The sequence below is a fragment of the Calypte anna genome, chromosome 1 (assembly GCF_003957555.1).
Source record: "Calypte anna isolate BGI_N300 chromosome 1, bCalAnn1_v1.p, whole genome shotgun sequence".
Taxonomy (NCBI): domain Eukaryota; kingdom Metazoa; phylum Chordata; class Aves; order Apodiformes; family Trochilidae; genus Calypte; species Calypte anna.
In genome coordinates, this window is record NC_044244.1 from 195105453 (window position 1) to 195129329 (window position 23877).

Consider the following 23877-nt stretch of genomic DNA (forward strand, 5'->3'; position numbering starts at 1 on the left):
TTCTGTGAACATCTTCTAGGTATCAAAACTAGGTCAGGACCTTCAGTTTTTGAAGACCACCAGAGACCTCCATGAATTCAGAGCCAGAGGCAAAAGTCCTCCTCATCATTTTGTGAAGATCTCGGTGTCAGAGCAGATTTTGGCCCTGTGTATTTTAACAAAGCACTTGCTGTGTGAAAGCAGAAAAATGCTCAACCCCATCCTGTGTCCAGACAACAGGGAGACCCTGATGCCTCCAGAAAGAGCTGCAGGGCTTTCCTCCACTGTGTGATGCCAGAGGGCAGATTCTGCAGCACCCAGGCAGCTACTGGTGGTCAAATCATGTCAGCACCTGTGGTGCTTGTGAAACTTTCACCACCTTAGTTTCCTTCTGGACCCCTCTGATCTCTCTGTTTGCCCTATGAAATTCCTGTGGTTCTGTCATTTCTCATTCCCTTTGGAAATACTTGATCCTATGTTGAACCCTTCTGGTCCTCCCTCTGTAGTAGTACTTCTTGAGTGACTCCTGAGGCAATGAACCCTCCAGGCTCATCAGATGTTAGGTAAAATCAGAAGAGTTAGTGTGAAAATTTGGCCTACCCTTTCCAATGCAGCCAAATACTCCCAAAGGAAGCTTTTTCAGAAGTCTTATTTTATTATGTATCTGTTTTATTAAAGAGCTGTTGCATTTCTTTTTTTTTTTTCTTTTTTTTTTTTTTTTTTTTTTTTTTTTTTTTCCTCCAGAAGTGAACTTTGCATTTACCTACACTGATAAAAACGGTTGTGAACTTTCCTGACCCACAGCCTGGAGCTTATGAAGTTCACAAGATGCAAGATTAACCCCAGGGCAGAGAAATTTCTAGGCTGAAGTCAGCTGATAAAAGCAGAATGCAAAATCACTGCTGGGCTCACTTTGCCAAGATAAAAGTTCACTATCGGTGAGTTTGCAAGCACTTGCAAAATGCTTATGTAATGGAAGAGTAAAGGTCATGTAAGTACTTGGATTGGAAAGAAGTAGATGTGGAGATGTATAGAACATTTTGCCCAGTTTATAAAGCTCTGCTCTAAGGAAGCACTCGTGTCACACCCTTGTCTCAAGTTCTCACGAAGGAAATAAAGTAATGAGTGAGCAAGATTTACTCTTGAGATTCCCAGTATAAATATATCTTGTCCATTCATGCTGCTTTATGCAATGCCAGCTGCTCTACCAGTCCAACAGGCATTTTTAAACTGGGACTTGAGCATGATCTCAACCTTCCTCTTCCACATATCATTTTCTACCCTTATCTCTTGGAAATAAATGCTTTCCCCCTTCATTAGCATCACCTGTGCCCTCCAGGTATGAGGTGGTCTAACTGGTACAAGACAAATTAAATGCAAGACACTTGTTCTCAAGGTTTGCTGCTCTCAATTACACCTAGAGAAGCTGGTGCACCCAACATCTTGCTTTCTCCAGCTCTCTCAGGTGGTTAATAAGACATAACTTCTATTGCAAACCTCTTTTGGTTCAGTTAATCTGGTGTTCCATACCCTTTGTTTGCCTTGTACTGTGTTTCAGACAACCTGGGTTATGCTCTGTCAGTCTCCAGACTTTGCTCTCTTGACCTCAAATGCCAAGATGCCAAATGGGATTTAGAGGAAAATTCCCTGAAGTGTCCTAGTCTGAGTGAAAAGAGTAAAGTGGGAGGGTTTAAGGGATGAGATGGGGGCTTACAGCGAGAAGGGACATATGTCCAAGCAGTGGACAAGTCCCCTGCTAGTCCCAGGTTAGGTGATCTGGCTTGAGGCACATGTCCCCTGGTCTGTTCAATTAATAAAACTAATGAAATCACTTTTATTAGAAAAGCACCATCCTGATCAAGAGTTTGCATGACTCTGGGTGACATCTGAGCACCTTACAGCTGAGGTGGTGTTACCCACACCCAGCAACACCTCCCTGCTCACTGGAAAAGAGGTGAAGGAGCAGGGTTTGTTGGATAATAAAAGGAGCAATCTCTGAGCTGACAGCAACAATCTGATTTCTCAGCTGCTTGGCATGCACAGTGCTTGGGTCCCTGTGCTGAGCAGCACCCATTGCTGCCTGCTGACTCCAAGCTAATAAATTGCCAGGCCAGTGACACATGGCTGAGGTTAAGGTGAAAAGATAGCAGTTGTAAATATGGCATTTTTTTCTCAAGGCTACAGAACTCTGAGCAATCTAAATGTGCTGGGTGTTTTCAGCTAGACAGTTCTGCTGATTAAATGGTGGGACAAAGACTTTTTCCTTTGCAAAGTTCATCCTGGGAAGTTCTGTTGGTTTAACTACAAGCTGCTGTGTCAGGAGAGTTCACTAGAAGTGAACTCCACTCTCCTGGAGTTCAAACTGTGTTCATCTCCTTTGGAAACCAAAGGGAAAGTTCAGAGCAAGCTCCAGGTGAAAGATAAAGAGTTCATTTGCAGTTAGGATGCCAGCACATTGAGAGCTCTGTAACCACAAGCAATGAACTTGTGTTCAGTGAACTTGAACAGAGGTTTTTGGTGTAAAACTCTTTTGTTTCATGTTAAAAAATGAGGCACATTTTGCAACAGGTTGCCCAGAAAAGCTGTGGCTGCCCCATCCCTGGAAGTGTTGAAGTGGTTGGATGGGGCTTGGAGCAACCTGGTTGAGTGGGAAGTGTCCTTGCCTTTGGCAAGGGGGGTTGTAATTAGATGTTCTTTAAGGTCCCTTCCAATCCAAACCATTCTATGATTCATAGGATAATTTAGCCTGGAAGAGATCTCAGGAGGTACCAGTCCAACGTGCTGCTCCAAGCAGGGATGGATTCAAGCCTCTGGATATCTATACATGTCCTTTGAAGTGCTCATGGCTGGCAGGAGCTTCACTCCAGCTGTCAGACTGAGGCAGCCTGGTCTGAATCATCCCTGGCTCTCAGGAATACTGGGTTTCCAAAATATTTGCCCTGAATACATCCCAGAAGCATTCATGCCCTCGTGTCTTAAATCTTATCAGCTTCCAGTCAGGGATCTTCCCCATGCCATGGGCTTGATGGGAATGTCCCCAGGGATAGCCCCTTGGTTTCTCTTTATTTGAGCATCAGTGATGCATAACACTACCAGTGGTTCTGTGAAGTGGGGAGATCCCAATCTGATTTATTACCTGGGATCCACTCATTAGAGATCTATAATTTCCAGGAGTCCTTGTGCAGAAAAAGAACAACTTCCATAGGCTCTCAGGGGAAAAATCATGATTTCCAGAGACTGTGTAGCATCTTCCTTAAAATTTCCTCACAGCACCTTGCAGCTGAGGTTACAGCAGATACCTTATTTCAGCCTCACCAGCTAATTACATGCTGCAAATGCAGCTAACAACTATGGTCTCACAGTGCACAGAGAGAAAAAAAAAAAAAGAAATAAAGATGGACAGATACACATTATCTATCCTGAGCAAGCTGTTAATTTTACACTGACGACAGCAAAGCCCTGAGGTCTCAGAGTGCTCTTTGCTGACTGCTGACAGAGGCTTTATTCATGGTGTTCAAATTGTGGCCTTCTTGTAGCATTCAAGGTCCCTTGGTCTTCCTCTGGAGAAATGGCCTTGAGGGGAGCATTTGTTTTCCCATGTGTCTGGCAGGTCAGGGGCTGAGGACTTGAAAATTGCCCAGGCACACGTCATCCAGCTCAGGGAGGTCAAAGGAGTCATTCTGTGTAAAAAAACTCTGGCTAGGGAAGGATTTGAAACATCCAACTTGCCCCTGTACTCAGCTCTGGTGAGGCCACAGCTTGAGTCCTGTGTCCAGTTCTGGGCCTCTCAGCTCAGGAAGGAGATTGAGGTGCTGGAGCAGGTCCAAAGGAGGCAACTGGGCTGGTGAAGGGATCCAGCAGAGACCCTATGAGGAGAGGCTGAGGGAGCTGGGGGTGTTGAGGCTGGAGAAGAGGAGGCTCAGGGGAGACCTCATCACTCTCTGCAACTCCCTGAAAGGAGGTTGGAGCCAGGGGGGGGTTGGTCTCTTTTCCCAGGCAACTCTCAGCAAGACAAGAGGCCATGGTCTCAAGTTGTGCCAGGGGAGGTTTAGGTTGGAGATTAGAAAGAATTTCTTTCTGGAGAGGGTGATCAGGCATTGGAATGGGCTGCCCAGGGAAGGGGTGGATTCTCCGTGTCTGGAGCTATTTCCAAAGAGCCTGGATGTGGCACTGAGTGCCATGGGCTGGGAACTGCAGCAGTAGTGGATCAAGGGTTGGACTTGATGATCTCTGAGGTCCCTTCCAACCCAACCAATTCTATGATTCTATGATTCTATGAACTTGAACTGACTGTGAATTGTGCTGCCCAAGGGGACTCAGTCCCTGAGATCCGAGGGCCACTGGTTGCAAAGGCAGTGGGAAGAACTTGGGGCTGTGTTGGTTTTTAACCCAGGTGGATGCTGGGCATGGTTAGGTGGAATTTGTGTTAAGGAACTTAACTTGTCCTGCCCTTTTCTGCCCCCCAAAATAAGCCAATCTGCATCCTGTTCTACCTGCAAGAAGGAACTAGAAGGATGCAGACCTGTTGTAAGGAGTCCAGGGCAGGGCGACAGAGGTGATCCAGGGGCTGGAGCATCTCTGCTATGAGGAGAGGCTGAGGAACTTGGGATTGTTCAGCCTGAAGAAAAGAAGACTCTGGAGGCACCTTAGAGATGCCTTCCAATCCCTGAAATGAACCTACAGGAAGGGTGGAGAGGGTAGGGTGGATGAACTGTGGCTCCAAAAGACCTTGTAGTGGAATCCAAATTGGCTTCAGCAGCTCTCCCCCTTCCTCTGGCTGATATTCCCTTCCCTGGGTTTCCCCATCTCCTTCCCACAGCTTTAAAAAACTTGGGGGTTTTTTACTTTTTTTTTTTCTGTTTCTTGGGCTTTCCTTTCCTTTCCTTTCCTTTCCTTTCCTTTCCTTTCCTTTCCTTTCCTTTCCTTTCCTTTCCTTTCCTTTCCTTTCCTTCCTTTCCTTTCCTTTCCTTCCTTTCCTTTCCTTTCCTTTCCTTTCCTTTCCTTTCCTTTCCTTCCTTTCCTTTCCTTTCCTTTCCTTCCTTTCCTTTCCTTCCCTTTCTTTCCTTTCCTTTCCTTTCCTTTCCTTTCCTTCCTTTCCTTTCCTTTCCTTTCCTTTCCTTTCCTTCCCTTCCCTTTCCTTTCCTTTCCTTTCCTTTCCTTTCCTTTCCTTTCCTTTCCTTCCCTTCCCTTCCCTTCCCTTCCCTTCCCTTCCCTTCCCTTCCCTTCCCTTCCCTTCCCTTCCCTTCCCTTCCCTTCCCTTCCCTTCCCTTCCCTTCCCTTCCCTTCCCTTCCCTTCCCTTCCTTTCCTTTCCTTTCCTTTCCTTTCCTTTCCTTTCCTTTCCTTTCCTTTCCTTTCCTTCCCTTCCCTTCCCTTCCCTTCCTTTCCCTTCCCTTCCCTTCCCTTCCCTTCCCTTCCCTTCCCTTCCCTTCCCTTCCCTTCCCTTCCCTTTCTTTCCTTTCCTTTCCTTTCCTTTCCTTTCCTTTCCTTTCCTTTCCTTTCCTTTCCTTTCCTTTCCACACAAGGTTATTTATTTTGCCAAAAAAATCATAGAATCATAGAATAGTTTGGGTTGGAAGAGACCTTACAGATCACCTAGTTCCAGCTCTCCTGCCATTGGCAGGGACACCCATGGTCACCCATGATCCCACCAGCCCAGGATGCTCCAAGCCCCATCCAACCTGAGCTCCAACACTGCCAGGGATGGGGCAGCCACAGCTTCTCTGGGCAACTTGGGTGAGGGTCTCACTACCCTCACAGCAAAGAATTTCATCCTAATGTCTGACCTAAATCTCCCCTCTTCCAGTTTTAAACCATTATCCCTTCTCCTATCACTACACACCCTTGAGAAAAGTCCCTCCTCAGCTTTATTCTAGGCCTCCTTCAGGTACTGGAAGGTTCTCTGAGGTCTTCTCCAGGTTGAAACAAATCCAACTATCTCATCCCGTCTCCATCTCAGAGGTGCTCAGACCATTCTGTGGCTCTTTAGGAGGGGAAAGGGGAACAAACTCTTTTCAGTAGCAATAAGTTGTAATGTTGGCTTACTGAACAAGGTCAGTCCCAGCCCAGGAAGAGGTGAAGTCCTGATTAGCCATGGTCAATGGTAACATTCTTGACCATTTTTCAGACTGTTTTGAAACACCCAAAGGTGACTTTACCCCCTTTGTATTCTCCCCACACTGGCTCCAAACCCAAGACAACAGTAAGAGCCCATCCTGGGAGACTTCTTTGGTTTTCTTTGGGATGAGATTTGATTTATCACTTTCAGCTTTTTAATTTTAGGTTTCTTTTGCTGATATTGAGGGGGACCCAGGATGGAGGTGTCTTTGCTGTTTTGTATGCATTTCCTTAAATTCATCCTTCCCATTCCATTTGATGAATCCTGTTTGTGTGTGTTTCCTGCAGCTGGTGATGGAGTGGAGGACCATGCATGTCTGATAGAGTCTCTAATTGCATGGCCTGTCTTCTGAGAGTGTAATTAAACAGGCATATTAATCACCACCACTTTCCAATTATTGCCTCCCATGTAGATAGATAGCCCTTAAAAAATCAAGCAGAGATCTAAATCTTTTCAGACTTATTAATAACAGCTCTAGACATGGTGACTTCCTCCACAACCTCTGCTCACCTTTTTGCAATGAGTTATTTATGGCAGCTTGATTTGATTTGAAGACCTTGGTCATTTACATGGTTTAACTGATGGAAGTTATTTCCCTGAAGACTGAAGACTCATATTTGATTTATTTCCTGAGAATAACAATCTGTTTGCAGGTGCTCTGGATCAACAGTGGTTTGTGATATTTCTGTTATTGCTTTACTTCCTAACAGCCTACAAAAAGGCTGTTAAAAGTCTTTATGTTGCTTATTAACAGGAGCTTTGAGTAATATGCAGCTTGACTAACAGATGACCTACATGGATGGCAATGCAGGAGTGGATTATAAACCTGTCAAAAGGCACTTTGGCTTTTAGTTATGATCTTTGGCAGGAGATAAATGCCATTCCTCTCTGAGCTCTATTATCTTAAGCATACCCAAGCCTCCTCTGAAAGAAACTCTTCAGATTTAGTACCCAGCATTTGGCCATTGTGGGATCTGAAGTTGTCTCCTGTAGATGAGGCTATGGGAGGTAGAAGGGGTTCCCAAGGTGAGTAAGGGATTCACTGGGAATTCAGCATTGTGAAGCTGAAATTTTATGAAATGCTGTTTCATGGGAAAGGTTTTCACCTCTGTGACATCTCCAGGTCCTCCACCACTGCAACAGACCCAGAATCCACTCTTGCTTTGGTACTGGGTCTTCTACAGTCCTGAAACCCATGGCTGGGAAGCATCTGTGTGAGCCTTTGTATGAAGGCATTTTTATATTATTTCTTGTTCTTTTGTCTCTAGCTTAAGTATAACATGGTCAGGACTGGTTTTATTGGATACTGGACTTGACTGGTGAAGGACCATAAGCTGTTTTCATAAGGAGGTCATTTGGAACAGGAGAGCTTTCAACCCAGGGTATTTCCAAAGCTCTGAGCAACTGACTCCTTGGTAGATGAGAGTGGAAATGATTGTAAATATCTTGTTGCATTAATTATGCAAATGATCACATTTACCCTGTTAGGAGCTCAAGGAGATCACTCAGTCTGAATGCACACAGGTGTAACTAGAAAGTGAAGCCTAGTCCATCACCTGCCTTGTTTTAGGACCTTTGCAGACCTCCAGTGACCCATAGCTGATCATGGAGTAAAAGCCTGTCCTCAAGGATAGAAACTTGGTTTGAAGCTTTCACAGAAGAACATGGGCATGGAAAGCCCTATAGTACAGCTGTCACTGGGGTACAGAAGCTTTTTTTCCCTCCTTGCTATCCATTTTATTACCAACAGTTCTCATTCCCCTAATTTAATTAGCTAGTGAAAGACCATTTACATTCATTAAATAAATCAGCATTCTGGTTCATTGTGAAGCTAATGACCCAGTCTCTCATTCATGCACTTACAAGGAACTTGATAAACAAAAGGAGCTGCTGCCAGCAAGCACCTGCCCTTCAGAAACACAGCTTTGCCAGCTCCATCCATCCATCCATCCATCCATCCATCCATCCCTCCCTCCAGCCAGCCAGCCAATGGTGGCCACATGGAGAGAGCTTACTATTTAGTTCAAAATTAATTTTGAATTATTTCCCAGTGAAACCCAAATGGTATTTGGGTTTTATTGGTTTGGTCTTGGGTACTGTGAAGGTGGGAGGTCTCAGAGAGTTTTCAGAAACTGAGAAGTAATCACAGTTCAGAGTCAACCATGGAAATGGCTGAAATGAAAAGGATGTGGACATCTTCATGGTGCAGGATCCAGAGTGGAAAACCAGGGATGAGGAAAAAGGTGCAGCTGCTCCTGCAGTGTGTTGGGGACCATGTGGTGAGCTTGGATTCTTCATGAAAAGGAGGATGAGGGAACTATGATCCCAGTGCTGAACTTACATTGGCTGTGGTCATGCTGGATGGGGACTCTCCTAAAGAGCTTAGGTCTCATTTTTCTCACCACCATGGAGATGCAAGTGGCTCCTTTTGAGAAATTGGGAGGATCCTGACCACAGTCACCTTCTCTTTTACCCCAGTAATGTTGGTGTCACTGGAGTCACTCCAAGTTCAGATCAGAATAATGCAAAGGATTCTGTTCCCAGGCATCTAGCGATGGATGAGCCAGGATAAATCATTTCCTCTTCATTTTTTTTACAGGCCCTGGAGAGTCAGGCTTTGAAGTCTGAAATCCCAGCTTCATCCAAGTTGGACTCCCCTTGGGAATACCAAGAGGAGAGGATGGAATTTGGCTTTCTAGTCACTACTGGGACATTCTGCTGACAGTTCTGTACACCTTGACTACACTGAGCTCCTGGACCTCTGCTGATTTCTTTAAATTCTGGTGAGGGGAGATGTCACCTTGCAGAATAGTCCACATGTTTCAAACCCGGCCACATGTTCTGGCATCTTATTCTGATGGGCTCATGTCAAACCCTTTGGAGACAATCCAGCCTGCTGGACCTGAGTTCATCCTACCTGGCATGGATTTCTGCTTCAGCCTTCAGAGAGGGATTATGTCTAGTTAAGATTCAGGACTATAAGCTTGGGCCTTTCCTGTAGAATGGTCATTCTCTCTCTAAAGGTAAAGAACTTCTTAATGAATTTCAAATGATGAACTGCACAACAGAAAGCTGTGAAATCCATGTTTAACTTCAGCATTGTTCCAAACTATGAGAACCTATTATCTTTTTCATATTTCTGAAACAATACCCCTGCTGGTTCCTCTTCTGGCCCATTATTGAACCAAAACCTACCTGCTTTTGTGCACAGAACAAAGCAAGAGGAGAACTAATCTGTAAGGTAATGTAACAGCTTTCAGAGCACTCACAGGAAATGAAGATCTGTGGAAATGTATAATAATGGAATAGAAAATATCTTTGTCTTGGAAGCCATCAGTCAAACTGTCCATGGCTGTTTTTCTGTTGGGTGGAAAGAAAAAGGAACTTGTGCAGATTGATTCAAACCATCCTTAAGTACCTGTGCCTAGCAGATTGGCTGACATACCCTCTGGGAATCTCTTTCCCTTGCCTATAGAGAGAATACTCAGACAAAATGCTGAGCTTTTTTAAAAGTGTAGACTTAGATGATATGAATCATACCCTGGCATCTATTCAAATAACCAACAGAGAGTGCAGGAAACAAGGAGAAATCTCAAGCTGCATCAGCCAAGCAACTTCCTCTGAGCCCTGCAGATACAGAAAGACAAAACCATCCCCAAGGATCTTCCTGCTGTCTGCTTCAGGACCTTATTTTGTATGCTTAGGTCATGAGCAAAGTCACCTAAAGTATAGAATTGTGGAAGCACAGAATGGTTTGTGTTGGAAAGGACCTTAAATCTCATCCAGTTCCAACCCTCTGCCTTGGACAGGGACACCTCCCAACAGCCCAGGTTGTTCCAATCGCCATCCAACTTGGCCTTCAACACTTCCAGGGATGGAGCAGCCAAAGCTTCTCTGGGCCACCTGTGCCAGTGTTTCACCACCCTCACACTAAAGATTTTCTTCCTAATATCTAATCTCCATCTCCTCTCTTTCATCTTTAAACCACTCCTCCTCATCCTATCACTTCATGTCCTTGGAAAAGTCCCTCGCCAGCTTTCCTGTAGCCCCGTCAGGAACTGGAAGTTGCTCTAAAGTCTCCCCAGAGCCTTTTCTTCTCCAAAAGGGGAGAATACCAAGTGGAAAGGAAGAGAAACCTCAAAGGGAAATTCAGAACAGGAACAAGAGCTGGCTTAGCAGAAAGTGTACTGAACAGGGCTGTCATGACAGGCATTAATCTTAGCTTTTTAAGATGGGAGCAGTGTCTTCTTTCACATCCACCTACCACCATGAATGTCAAGGCCAAAAGCAGTGAGGAGCCTTGCACAGGCAACAGCATCCCTTGAGCAAAGGTGTAATCACTTCCCAGTAATAAACCCCAGGGTTAGCACTTTTTTCTTGTAGCTTTGTCTTCCAAATCAATTTTGGGTCGAAAAGAGCAGGCAAAGGAAAATCAAGGTGCCAAACCAGACTGAAAACAATGAAAGCATTTTTGAGTTACGAGATGTTAAAAGAGGAACCTTGACATGAAATTTGGAATTTTTTTATTGCCCTGCATGCCTTTGTTTTCTCTCCCCATGCTATTGCTTCACAGCAAAACGTACTCCTTGGGGTTTAATGGGAACAGTGTGTTTCTGTTTCTGAGGCTGTAGGGAAACAGCATTAGGTTATTCTTACTCATTTGGAGAAATGCTTGTGTTTTGTGAAGGACCTCCCAGTAAGTGTGTGGATATTGCTGTTGCTTAGGAGAACAAGCTGGACTTGGAAGCAAAATGGTTTGGATTTGTAATAGGGGTGGTGCTTGCTGCAGCAATGTCTCAGAAACAAACTACAGCTGTTGATAAGGTGTGGTACAGGCTGGATGAAGTTTCTCCTCTTACAAACCCCATGTTGGCACCCTTAGTTATGTATAAATATCAAGAGAGCTTGGGGGCACCCACTAGAAAACCATCTTGTCTGGGTGTCCTTCTGGAAATGTGGAAAGGTTTTATGTATTTTCCCTTCCTCTGTACTGAGGTGTATTTATTAACTGCAAAACACACTCTTGTGTTAAGATCATAAGATGAGACAGACACAGTTCCTCTGGTAGCTGCATAGTGATTTCTCCTTTGCTTAATCCTCTTCCTCTATGAGAATTTTTGCATCTTCAGGGCTTGAGCTTGAAGCTAAGGATGAACCTTCTGCCACCTCCACATTTCATTGGAGTCATTATTGTGACTTTAAAGAACAAGTCCTGTGAGGAGAGGCTGAAGGAATTAGGAATGTTCAGTATGGAGAAGAGGAGGCTGAGAAGAGACTTTGTTGTTCTCTACAGCTTCCTGCAAGGAGGTTGTAGGGAGGTGAGTGCTGGGCTCTTCTCTTAAGTGAACAATGACAGGACCAGAGGAAATGGCCTGAAGTTGTACCAGGAGTGGTTTAGACCAGATCTGAGGAAGAATTTTTTTCCTGAGAGAGCAGTTGGGAATTGGAATGGGCTGCCCAGGGTGGTGGTGGAGTCACCATCCCTGGATGTACTTAAAAACCATGCAGATGTGTCATTTCAGGACATACTTTTGTGTGATGGTGGGGTTTGGTTGCTTGCTTTTTTCTGGCTTGATGGTTGGATGCAGTGCACTTAGAGGTCTTTTCCAACCATAACAATTTAGTGATTCCAAATATCTGTATCACATGGCAGAGTTAGGGACAGCCAGACTCATACCAAACAGGGAGACACATCCCAAGGTGTTGTACATCCATCTCCCCCATCTGCTTTACAATCCATCCCTGCACAAGCCATGCCCACATGTATTTAGCCTCCAGCCCTTGTTTCCAAAGTTAATTTCCTTTCTCCCCTTCAGGTGAATTCCCTCACTGTTGGCATCCATCATCCTTGTGTCAATCTCCCCAGGCCAAGATGGATGGCTCTGGGTACCCTGTGCAGAGCCAGGAGTGTCCCAGTGGTGTTTTCTGAAAGTCACTTTGAGTAATCATCCCTGGAGGGACCCTTGAGCACATTCAGCTGAACACCAAGCAGCATCACCACCTCCTCCTCATTAGCATGCTGCAAATCCCTGCTCCCTTCCCCCTCCTGCCCTTTCTTGCTCTTCATGGGAAGAGAGACAGAAAGTTCTTCCTTGCCTCAAACAGCTCCACTGCTACCTCATCCATCTTAGCACCTAAATCAGAGCTGCTCCTCTGCTTGCTGCTCCTGGTTGTTTTTCACCCTCTCCTGTCCTTGGCTCTGTTGGTGACCTTCATGAGAGCACCAGGAGAACCTTCTCCCCTGCAGCACCTACCACCCATTTATCTCTACCTTCCCAAATTGTTGGGATAGCCAAAATTGTTTCTGTGCTGGCTTTAGGAGGTGAGGAATGTTTCCAGAGGCTTTTCAGTGCTCATCCCATTCCCCTTCCCATATACACTACTGAAAAACCTTCCTTAGATGCATGGAATGGAAGGGAGCAGATGGGGCTTAAAAGTGCACAGGTCTCCAGCTGAGTCTTCCCAAGTTTTCTTCTTATCTAGACCTCAGAGGGCTCTGATCATTCCTCCTCTTCTGCTGGGTCCCTAAGGTGGGGAAGGGCTCTGTCTCAATACCAGGGAGGATGTGCTGATGGCAAAACCTGTGATTTACCACCTTTTTCTTCTGGAACAGCTGGATGAACTGTCACTAATTGAGTCTTGAGCTTCAAGGTGTTGTCTTTGATGGTTTTTCTGCTCTCCCTCTCTTTGCAGCCTCTTGTTCCTGCCTGCCATCCCTTCTCCCCTGCCAGCACAGCTGCTCTGCTGAGAGCTGGCTTGGGGAACAGATCCAGCTTTAGAGCCAAAACAAGTTTTGTTTTTGGTTTTTTGGTTTTTTTTGAAGGCAATAGTTTGCTTTCTTGATGGTTTTTATCTTACCCAGCTTTGTGGCACTACACACAGTGATATGGCAGGGACAAACATTTGGGAAGGGCTAAAGGGAGGCAAATGTTTGAGCTGCTGTTGCTGGAAAAGCAAATGTATCAGAAAACCACAGCCTGAGGTGCAAGGCCTCTAAGTGAAATAACAGAAGGTTAGTGTCACGTTCCTTTAAATCCCTCAAAGAATTCCACTTACTGGACAGAGATCCTTTCTGCAAGAAAAAGAAAAAAAAATCACCCAAAACAAACAGCCCTTTATAAATCAGGAAATGCTTTTTATCTCCTTCACCCTCTGTTCCTTTCTGTGCCTCCTCCTTTCAGTGTCACAAGAATACCCAGAGATGCAGAATGATGCAAGAAATACAAAAGTGCCCTGGAGCTCAGTTTTGATTGCAAATATTTTAGGTCTGTGTGGATTTTCAGAGAGACACCAGAAAGCCTGGCAGCATTTGTAGCTCCAACCCCCTGCTGAGACCTCTTCAAATACATTCTTTAAAGAAAAAGAGTCATGGCAAAGGATGAAAACAACCAATCCTTTCCCTGCCCCTTGCTCCTCCCAACACATCCCAGTGATGTTTTCCCAGGTGTTTGGATGGATGTTGCTTTGAAAACCTGCCAGAGTCCCATTGTTTGTTCTTGGTGGTAGACCCACCAGCTCCACCACCTGAAAGAAACCCAAATTGCTTAGAAAAATGGGTCTTGCACCACAGGCAGAAGAAAGGCAGAGATTTCTGGTTTGCAAGTGGGAGACTGCTCGTCATGTTTTGTTTCTGAGGCATCAAATTTAGCACTGAGATTTTTTGGAAAATCTCTTCACTGCCATAGTCCACCCTGGGCTATTTCTTCTGCCACTAAAAGCAACTTGAATTCCTGAGGCCTGTGGGTTGGGACCTCAGATGTGCTTGGCTCTTTGTGGAGGTGTTTAAAAGATGTGTAGACGTGGCACTTAGGGACATGGTTTAGTGGTAAAATTGGTAGTTTTTAGTGTAATGGTTGGATTTAATGACCTTCAGGGTCTTTTCCAACCTAAAAGATTTTATGAATCCATGATTCTGTAGTTGGGGAAGAGAAATAGATGCTTCCAGAAACTGATTTGACCCTGCTGAGGTCTACATCACCTTTCAGAAGTGTTTTCTGGTTGCCCCAGACTATACCATGACCCTGAGCAGTTTGATTTCCCCACTAGGCACTTGGGTTTGGTGTCAAATGTTGGAATGGGCTCTCCAGACCCAGTGGAAGTTCTCCAGAACCTTTTGGAAGGCTGGGGCAGAGAAAGCACAGGCACTTTTGATGATGACAACCAGCTCACCATGGGCTGTTTGTGTCTATCACTTCTCCTCTACCTTCTTTCTTCACCTCCTAAATCTGATTTTCTTCTTGTCCCTCACAGTTCCCCGGTCTCCAGTTCCTAACCACCTCCTGAACCAACTCCTATCTCCTGTTGTATACTGAAATGAGGAGCTCCTGGGGATATTGGACCCCCCCAAATGTGAAAAGAAGGGCCAAGGTGACAGGGATGCATCCAAGCAGCTCCCCATCCCCCTTGGAAGCTGGGAGTTGTGGTGCTAGAATGAGGAACAACTGGAAAGCCAAACCCTTTTCTGGCCCTGCTTCCTAACATGAGGCTGCAGGAACAGAAATGTGGCAAGCAAACATCTCCAATTTCATTTTCTGGTTTCAGGGCAGGTTTAATCCAGCATCAGTCTAATTGTGTAGCCTTTTTTCTGAGCCAGTCTGATCTTTTTCCCTGAGGCTAATATGAGCTGCTAAGATTTTTTTTTTTCCTTTAATTGTTTTTTTGTCATCTCTTTTTTGGCCTAGCTTAGGCTAAAGGGCTTAACTTTGGAAATGTGAAACTGAAGACCTCAGAAAGCTGTGTTTAAGTCCTCTGGTTCTAATACACCTCTTTGGAATTCTTAATACCTTCATAAGCAGGATATTTATTCTGCATTTATGTAGTATCTTACCTAGAGAAGTTGTAGCTCATGCCTAAAGCATAGAATCAGAGAATCATTTTGGTTGCAAAAGATCTTTAAGACCATCCAGTCCAACTATCAACCTGGCACTGCCAAGGCCACCACTAAACCATGTCCCCCAGCACCATTTCTACTCATTTCTCAATTCTCTTTAGGGCTGGTGACTCCACCACTGCCCTGGGTGGTGAGAAGGGGGCCTGAGAACCTTTTCCATGAAGAAATTGTTCCTAATATCCAATCTAAACCTTCCCTGGCACAATCTGAGTCCATTTCCCCTTGCTCTATTACTTGTTGCTTGGGAGAAGAGATCATCTCTCTCTCCAATCTCATTATAGGGAGTTTTAGGGAGTGATAAGGTCTCCCCTCAGTCTCCTTTTCTCCAGGCTGAACATCTCCACTTCCCTCAGCTGCTCCTCATAAGACTTCTGTTCCAGACCCTTCACCATCTTTATTTTCTCCTTATTTTGGTATACAAGAGGTCCACATCTTGCCAGACTCTTCTCTTTTCCCTCTTTAACCATCATACTTCAGACCCTTCACAGCACAGGCTGAACTCTCTCAACCACACATCCTTGGGTAGAGAGATCCCTAAGCCAAGGTATGGGCCCATCCCAGCAGTTTGTCTTGGGAAAGTTCCTCTGAATCAGTGCAAATTTGAGCCCCTGCTCTGCTGGCAGACCTTGCAAGTCCTTTTTCTCCAAGTCACCTCACCATGACTTTCAGGAGAACAGGTCCAGAAAGGTGGTGTTGACCCAACACAGACTCCTCTGGTACCAGCTTGGCATCAACACCTTTCTCCTTGTTATCTTCTGAGCATTTGCTGCACCGAGTACCAAACCATCCCTGGGGGACAGAAAACCCCCTGCAAGGGTTGGGAATTTTCTTCCCCCTCTTCCCTAAGCCCTTCCACTTAATTTGTGTCATTTTGTTCGGATGCAGCTGGAAAGAATGAAAACATCAGGCAGGCACAATTGCCTCCATTGAGATGAAAAGCTGCTGGGAGAAACAATACTAACAAGCATGGCATGGAGAAAAAGGAAAAACCTGGTGCTGTTTAGCTGCTAATAATTAGCTCCAGAAATGGAAAGAAGCAAGATCCAATGTGGCTTCTGGGCAGTTCAGGGGAGGTCAGATAGGGCCAGGTTGATGGGGAGCTCTGTGTGACTGCATCTGATCCCCTCTGTGATGGGGAATGAGCTCTGGGATGTGCCCATCATGCAAAAGATTGTGGCAAGCTGGGTGCAGAGTGAGGGCAGGCAGAGATGTTCTGAATTCTTGGCTGTTGTGGGAGGTGGACTCTTTGGAAAGGGTTACACTGGGAACCAGTGATTGTGGGGATACAAAGCAGCATGGCCAGCAGGTCCATGAAGGTGATTGTCCCCTCTGCTCCTCTCTCATGGGATTCTCCATATAGTGCTGGGTCCAGTTCTGGAGCCAACAGCACAAGAAAAAGTGTGAAACTATTGGACTGAGGCCAGAGGAGGCCACAAAGATGCTCAGAGAGCTGGAGCAGCTCTGGAGCCAGGCTGAGAGTTGGGGTTGTTCAGCCTGGAGAAGAGAAAGCTCTGAGGAGACCTTAGAGCAACTTCCAGCTCCTGAAGTGGCTCCAGGAAAGCTGAGGAGGGATTTTAATAAGGACATGAAGTGACAGGATGGAGGGCAAAGCTTTTTAACTGGAAGAAAGAAGATTTAGACAAGTTGTTTGGAAGAAATTCTTTTGTATGAGGGTGCTGAGCCCCTGTCCCAGGTTGCCCAAGGAAGCTGTGGCTGCCCCATCCCTGGCAGTGTCTCAGCCCAGGTTGGATGGGGCTTGGAGCAACCTGGGCTGTGGGAGGGGTCCCTGCCCATGCAGGGGGTTGGAACTGGATGAGCTTGAAGATCCCTTCCAACACAAGCAGTCTGGGATTCTATGATTCTGTGACAGCTCCACTTGACCTTTTATAAAGCTCCAGAAGGACCCAAGGATGTTGTGGACACTTTCCACATTGCAAGTGCCCCACCTGTACCTGAACATTCTCCAAGATGTGTCCTCTTTCTAACAGATCTGAGGAGGAAAATGGTTGCAACTGGGGTTGGAACTGGATGATCTTTAAGGTCTCTTCCAACCCTAAGCAGTCTGGGATTCTGGGATATTGGATATTCATATGTTACCCATAATAATAGAGTGATGGAAGAAGGATTCAATTGTTTAAGCCAAATGACAAGGTGAAGTCAGGACTCATCCCAGCAGAGCCCAATGCACTACAAGTAAAAAATAGATCCAAGGAGGTCACTGAAGATCCCCAATGTCTTTACTGGGAGAAGAGGTCAGATAGGGAACTTTTGGATCATAACTTGCAACAACCCTGCCTTAGAGACTCTTTTAGCCCACTGGTTAGCTTTGATGAAACACAGAAAATGGTATTAGGAAGGTTCTCTAGGGTGTAACTCCTGTCCCTGTGTGTCCACACAGATCATCTTATCAGAGCTGATTTCCTGCAAGCAATGTTGGAGGAAGTTCTGGGTCTACCATCCCCTCTTCCTTCCTTCTCCTCTTTCCCAGTGTTCCTTCTTTTTCTGGACAGGGTGAGGAAAATCCAGACCCCATGCCCATTGTGTGCTCAGTTTGTAGCAGGAGCTGTAGCCTCCTTCCTTCCTTCCTTCCTTCCTTCCTTCCTTCCTTCCTTCCTTCCTTCCTTCCTTCCTTCCTTCCTTCCTTCCTTCCTTCCTTCCTTCCTTCCTTCCTTCCTTCCTTCCTTCCTTCCTTCCTTCCTTCCTTCCTTCCTTCCTTCCTTCCTTCCTTCCTTCCTTCCTTCCTTCCTTCCTTCCTTCCTTCCTTCCTTCCTTCCTTCCTTCCTTCCTTCCTTCCTTCCTTCCTTCCTTCCTTCCTTCCTTCCTTCCACACCTCCTCCAGGATGGAGCCTGGTGTCAGGGCTTCCATACTAGGGATGCACAGGGTAATATGGGAACAGAGAGCATTGAGAAAACAGTGATTCCCAAACTATGTGAACTGGAGACAGATTGTCCCCAGCTCTTGAAATCTGTGATGATTTCATGTGTTTTATCCAACTCTTCCTTTTTTATGTGTCCTGGGGTTGGTCAGTGGTTACCTCTGCCACTGCAACGTGGCTCTGGTGACCATCAGGTCAAATGCTTCATGTCCCTGGGAACTCCTCTCTTTTGTTGAAGGAGTTGACCTAACAAAAGGTATTTCCCCTCCCTCTAAGTTTTAGCTTAAGGTCTCAGTCTTGAAGTCTTTCAGGCAATATTTACCCCACACCAATGCTGCATCCACGGATTATTGCTTCTTGGAGACCCAAGATGGCAACTGGACAGGACATGTTAAACATCAGGTAATGGGGGTGGCAGAACATCCTAGAATTTTTTTTTTTAAGGGGGAATTGATGTCAGATAAATTAAAAAAAAGAACCTAGAGGGAAGATGTAAAGAAGTTGTGCATGATTGAAATCAAGGAGTCCTAAGAATATGTTTACATGTTTTCCTGGCCTGACATCTAGGAGTAGTTCCATAGCAAAAGCCAAGGTAGAGCACTACATGCACTGTGATTTCTGAAGTGTATTTCATTTTGGTTTGATTTGTTTTAATACAAACCTGCCCCAACATGGAAGACTGAGTTCACACTGAATCACCAAATCATGGGTGCCTTTCATTGCTCCCTGAGATGGGGGATGCCCTTCTGCCTCTTCTCTGGTTCAGTAAACACCTGACTGAAGTAAGATCCAGCACTTCTGGCATCTCCTTTTGTATGCCCTTTGATTTAATGCAAGCAGCAACACATCTCCCTGTTTGGTGGGACAGTGAGGTGGGATCTGTCCTGACATGTGTTTTCCAGGGAGAGGCATGGGAGGAAGAGGGTGGTTACTCAGACAAAGCCAATTCTTACAGTCCAATGCTCCAGTCACACCATTGTTCCAGTTAATCCCATCTTCTCAGATAGCAACTGCTTGGTGGGAAGATGAGCCTCTTCCCAGGATGCAGCTCGGTGAGCTGTGCAATACCCTCAACCATGTGAAAATTGGCTTTCTCACCCTCCCATGTAAACTTCTCATGCTCTCTGAAGCAGAACGTGAGGTTACCTGAGTCAGATTGTCATCCTGCTTCTTTTGGTTCAGCCCTTTTTTTTTCAGCTGAGATTTCTCCAGGGAGGCATTGAAGTGAAAATAACTCCTTGATGGCCCCTGTCCCAGTGGCTTTCATAATAAACACTCTCACCCCATCCCTTGTTTTATCTCTTCCTTCAGAGCCAAGGGGTAAAAGTGACAGTAGGTGGTCACAGTTTTGCTTTGCCAGTGTGAGACAGGGTCCCAAAGGGAACTTTCCCCCTGTGCCTGGCAGCAGGAGCCCTGGCACAGCTTTAGGGAGAGAAGAGATAACCATGGCCACCGAGAGATCACCATGGGCAGATGTAAGAACCACAGAATCAGCATGGCTGGAAAGGACCTTCAAGGTCATGAAGTCCAACCATCAGTCCTACACCCCTGTAACCACCAAACCATCTCCTGAAGGGCCATCTTTATCCATTTTTTTAATACCCTCAGGGGTGGTAACTCCACCACCTTCCCAGGTAGCTGTTTCCAATGTTTCAACACTTCTGGTGAAGAAATTTTTCCTGATATCCAATCTGAACCTCCTCTGGTGTAACTTGAACCCATTTCCTCTTGTCTCAAGAAATGATGAAGGACACTGTGATGATGTCCTAGTCTGAATTTGACTGCAGTCTGGACACACTCAGGACCACTTTACTGTGCCTGGTACATCTACAACAGCAGCCTGAGAAGGCTTGGAGGGGATGGAGCCCTCAGTGAACTACAGGATGCTGCAGCTCTCAAAACCTGAGTAATTAAAACCAGCAACAGTTTCCTGACCTGTGCTGCAGGCCAGGTTGGTCAACTGGTATGTGTCACTGCAGTGGCATCATTTTACTGGTGGAGCATCTGGAGAAGACCCTCTGCATCAAAGCCTGCTTGAAGATATTGGGCTTGCCAACTGCTGAGCTACCATCTGAGCTGAATACCAACCTCTGAGGTACCAGTGATGCCTTTGCAATTTGTGTTATGAAAACCTTTTCTTTATTCCAGCTGTGATAAGCTCTAGGCTGGAAAAATTTAAACCTCCAACAGAATTTCATGGGTCTGTTCAGAATGGTTCAGAATGCCAGGTTTCTAGTCTGGTTCCCATTTGTATCTTGGAAGATCTCACTCCCTCAGACCTTTTTCAAGGTGGAGAGGTCCTACACCCAGAGGTGGTGTGTTCCTATGAGCCTTTGTTGTGCACTGAATCCACTCAAGGGTATCCATGCCTGGTGGATCTTACAGGAAACAGAAGAACCTGCTGAGTGTATTGACACCTCTTAATGCAAGTTTTGCCCTGGTTTTAGGCACAGTTTAACAGTTTGCTGCTTGGTCCAGAGTTTTGCCCCCAGGCTGGTGCCACATTCAGGTAGTTTCAGAGCAAGGCCTCCAAAAGGAGCTGATGCTACCCCAAGACCAGCACAAGAAACAAACCAACATCTGTGCCTGGCATTGCCTACCCAAAAGACCACCATGTCACATCCCCTTGCATCTCAAAGCCTTGGGATGCTGGGAAGAGCCTCCTGCTTCAATCCCATGCCATGAACCTTTAGAAGACCCTTCCTCCTCCTTCTTTTTGGTTCTGCCATTGGCTTTCAGCCTCCATGAATCCCTGCAGAGCTCCTGGGAGACTGGAGGAGGAATCACCCCCTCTGTTAGCATCGCTCTGCATCCCAGGCTCCCATCAGGAAGCTTTGCCATCAAGGTTGTCTTTTTCCCAGCTCTGCCAAGATGCCCCAGGGTGCCTCATTAAGCCCGTGGCTCCGTCACCACGATGGAGCTCGTTTCTTTTTTTAATGCATGGGCTGACAGGTCTGGAAATATCAAACTCGGCAGCTCCGAGCCCTGCTTAGATCTGAAGCGCCGTGCGTCGCAGCTAATTAGCTGGGTTTCAAATCAGAAGGGCAACAGGCTGCCTTTTCTGACAGCCCTGTTTCATCAGGACCTCCCAGGAAGATTGTTTTAAAGTTTTCCTTTCTCAAGCTGGAAATTAAGTCATTGGAAACTTCTCTATTTTTTTTTTTTTTTTTTGGAGGTGTTGGGGGGGAGAGAGGGCATTAAAGAAATGATTTTTTTACCTTCGCATCACCCGGTTTGTTTCGTTCTTTCTTTTAGGCAAGAAAAGATAATTCCACACCTATCAGTCACCTCTGTTTCAAGCTGCACTGGGGAGAAACATGTTTGCTTTTCTGGGAATCACCACCACCTCCTATTCCATGAAAATCACTGTGAAAGAGCTGCCATGGATGAAGGCCATGCTTTTTTTTTTTTTTTGCATAATATGAGATAATTCTTCTCTGCCTGTTATTCAGCCTCTGGGAGACAACCAATGTGCTCAGTCACCTGCTTCACTGCAGCTTTTAGGGCTGAAGAGGAAATTCTCAGCATCCAATCAGATTTTATAAATTCTCTCCAGTGTTCCTCTTCTCAGAGCCTTAAACTTCCATTGCAGCCAGGGCATGGCTGAGGTCAAGAGCAAAACTCACAGCTTTTGGCTTCTTACAGAATAAGAGTGGTTTGGGTTGGAAGGAACCTTAAAGATGGTCTAGTTCCAACCCCCCTGCTGTAATCAGGGACACCCCTACTAGACCAGGCTGCTCCAAGCCCCATCCAGCCTGGCCTGAGACACTTCCAGGGAGGAGGCAACCACAGCTTTTCTGGGCAACCTGGGCCAGGGTCTCACAACCTAACATCTCATCAAAATCTCCCCTCTTCCAGTTTGAAGTTTTCACCCTCATCCTATCACTTCATATCCTTGTAAAAGTTCCCTCCCCAGCTTTCCTGGAGCCAATTCAGGTTCTGGAACGTGCCTCTCCAGAGCCTTCTCTGGTCCTGGATGAATAACCCATAGAATCATAGAATATTTAGTTGGAAGGGACCTTATATTTTGGCCTACATAAGACCAGTGGTGATTTTGTTCTGCTTAGCTTTAAACACTTGGAAGAAATGGACATTTTAAAGGCAAGAGCTTAGTGCTTTTTGCAGGCCAAGCATTCACTGAGTGAGCACCAAAATCTCTGCCCCTCCATACCTTGCTACAGAAATCCCCTAAAAGCATTTTGTGTGGATTCCAGCCCACCTGGAGTTGTTATTCCTACCCCTACCCATTCAAACACTGTTCTGCCTTTATCTCTGGACCTTTCATTGCTTCTGGGGTGGATGCTGGGTTCCTACACAATGCGTTGCCATGGGCAATTGGCAGTCTTAGGAACTGCTACAATAAATTCCCACCTGAGTCCCCTGGCACCAATTCAGCCAAGCACTTTCTTCTTTATATCCCCCCCACCACCACACCCCCAATTAAAAAGAATATGTCGTTAAATTGCCTTTATGTTTGTGTTGGTGGGCATGTCAAATGCTTTCACAATCCCAGCTCTTACAAAACCTGAGACAAAGAGTCCCACGTGAACTGGCTGCCCTCTGTCACTTCACTCCAAAGTCTTTCACTGTATATTAAGCCTTAATAAAGGAAACCTAATGAGACCCCAGAGGGGCCCCCAGGAACACAGGATCCAAGACCTCAGGTGGGGGAAGTAGAAAGGGGAGCTTTCAAAACCTCTGTAGCATTAAGTAGCAGGACTGGAGAAGTGGAGGCTCTGAGGTGACCTTAAAATGACTTTCCAATATCTGAAGGAAGCCTACAAGAAAGCTGGGGTAGGAGTTTTTGCAAAGGGTGTGCAGCCACAGGACAAGGAGAAATGGCTTAAAACTTGAAGAGGGGAGATTTAGATTAAATATTAGGAGGAAATTCTTTGCTATGAGGGTGGTGAGTCCCTGTCCCAGGTTGCCCAAAGAAGCTGTGGCTGCCCCATCCCTGGCAGTGTCTCAGCCCCGGTTGGATGGGGCTTGGAGCAACCTGGGCTGTGGGAGGGGTCCCTGTCCATGGCAGAGGGGAAGAGGGGTTGGAACTTTAACATCCCTTCCACCCATGGCCATTTTAACTGAGTGAGCTGGTATTGTTCTCCCGAAAAATCTATCTGAGCCTTTGGGAGAAGCATTCCCAATGCCACTCCATGCTAAAGGCCCCTGGTGTCTCCATTTCTCCAGGGTGATGAACCTGTCCACCATGGGTCTGGCAGAGCAGAGGGTGAAATCCTCTCTGTGGGAGAGGATTTTCAGCTTGCAGCTTTGATGTGCCCTACATTTGCTGTCTTATTAATTCCTTACAGTCCTCCAGTGGAAGAGGGAAGGATGAATCATTCCCTGTTTGAATGAAGGGAAACCAGAGCATGAAGAGATGAAAGAACACCAAACCCCCCTTCTAACCAGCTCTCCTGAATTAGATCTTAATTAGTAGCTCTGCCTGTATGTAAATGATGCCTGGAGACAGGGATAAGGTCACTCAGCCCATGCCAAGCTCTCTGGACACAAGAAAAACCAGACCACAAGGTTTGCTCTGGATGGATCATGCCCTTGATGTTTTATTCTCATGAGACAGCACAGAACTGCACATGGTGACTTTTGGGTTGGGGCTGCACAAAAACTGCTAAATCCTGACAGAGAAGCTTTCCAGCCATGCCAAGGCAATCAGCAAGGCACCAATAATTTGATGATGAACAAGTGGTGAGCTCAGAACAGTCTAGGTCAAGCTGATGGGCTGAGCATATCTGCTTGGGACTGCAAGAAGGATGCATGGACAAGGCCCACCAAGGCCATAGATCAGAAAACAACCTTTGGATCAATTTCAATACCATTTCAGGACATTTCTGAGCTGCAAACCCCTTCAGCCTCATGAATGAGATGTTGCTGCCTCACCAGAGAGTGGCTGAAAGCAAATGGCAAGCAGGAAAGATCTCACCTCCACTGGCCCTGCCTCTGAGCAAAGAAGCTCTGAAGAGCTGGGAGGTTCTTCCATGGGCTCAGCAGATAGGACTTC